This window comes from Dipodomys ordii, unplaced genomic scaffold (assembly GCF_000151885.1).
Source record: "Dipodomys ordii isolate 6190 unplaced genomic scaffold, Dord_2.0 Scaffold6, whole genome shotgun sequence".
NCBI lineage: Eukaryota > Metazoa > Chordata > Mammalia > Rodentia > Heteromyidae > Dipodomys > Dipodomys ordii.
The window spans coordinates 6,164,340-6,165,813 of NW_012267222.1; the positions used below are offsets into that span (position 1 = coordinate 6,164,340).

Genomic DNA, 1,474 nt, shown 5'->3' on the forward strand with positions numbered 1-1,474 from the left:
AGGCTAGCGCTCTACCACTTGAGCCACAGCACCACTTCCGGCTTTTTTCTTTTTGCTTATGTGGTGCTGAGGAATTGAACCCAGGGCCTCTGGTATGCAAAATAAGCGCTGTACCACTGAGCCACCTTCCCAGCCCTGGAGTTCTTATTGATAAATGCATATATACCTTTTCTGATGAAAGTTTGTGGTATTTCATTTTAATACCGAAGTATTTTTTAAACAATCATTTTATTGTTGCTGATTTTTAAAAATCATTTTATTGTTAAGGCGGTCTTCAGAGGGGTTACCATTTCAAAAGTCAGGCAATGAATACATGTCATTTTGGACAATGTCACCCCTTCCTTTGCTTTTCCTGTTACTCCTTTGGTTAATTTTTTGTTGTTGTTGTTGGTTGTGGGGCTTGAACTTTGGGCCTGAGAGCTGTCCCTCAGCTCTTCAGCTCAAGGCTAGTGCTCTACCACTTGAGCTACAGCGCCACTTCTGGTTTTCTGATGGTTTATTGGAGATAAGAGTTTCACAGACTTTCCTGCCTGGGCTGGTTTTGAACTGCGATCCTCAGATCTCAGCCTCCTGAGTAGCTAGGATTACAGCCATGAGCCACTGGCGCCTGGCCCTTTGGTTAATTTTTATGTATCAATTCTGTAGTCTATGATCTTGCTCAACTTGATAATTAATTCTATTTTTTTTGTAAATTCTTTAGCATTCACATATAAGATTGTATGATTAGCAAATAAAGACATGTTTACTTCTTCATCTCCAAAAAAAACCAAAACAATCATTTTATTATACAACTCTGTGAACAGAAAATCAACAGAAATATACAGTATGCTCACTTACACGTGTGACTTTACATTTTATGCTAGATACTTTTTACAGTTAATACTGAGTTTAATTTTAAAGTTCATATCTATGTATAACCTTATTACATTAAGGGCAAATTTTATATGGAGAGGTTCATAGGCAGTCCACATTAAACATTATCAGTATATCCAAAGTCTATACCTCAGCCATGGATGCATCTTTCCTGATTCCATAGATTTAGATTTCTTTACAGTTTAAGCTTATTTGCTATTTTGGATGCAGTGTTCTTTTTTTATTTCGTCGGTCATGGGACTTGAACTCATGTCCTGGGCTCTGTCTCTGAGCTCTTTCACTCAAGGCTGGTACTCTGTCACTTTGAGCCACAGCATCATTTCCAGTTTTCTGGTGGTTAATAGGAGATAAGAGTTTCATGGATTTTCCTGCAGGGCTGGCTTTGAACTGTGATCCTCAGATCTCAGCTACCTGAGTAGCTAGGATACAGGCATGAGCTTCCAGCTTCCAGTAAATGCAGTGTTCTTAAGGGCAATAGACGTCCAGATAATTGCTTGAAACAGACTCCATTAAGTGACAGTCATGGCAACTTGCAGACTTCCAGAAGCATTTTTTTAGATAATTATTTGGAAACTATTATTTATGATTTTTTTTTTTTTTT

The 1,474-nt window shown here is 38.1% G+C and overlaps 1 protein-coding gene across 1 annotated transcript in view; it reads left to right on the forward strand.

Annotated features, from left to right (window-relative positions):
- Positions 1–1,474, forward strand: part of Kif1b (kinesin family member 1B) — a 104,127-nt gene that overhangs the window by 28,838 nt on the left and 73,815 nt on the right. The window lies entirely within an intron of this gene.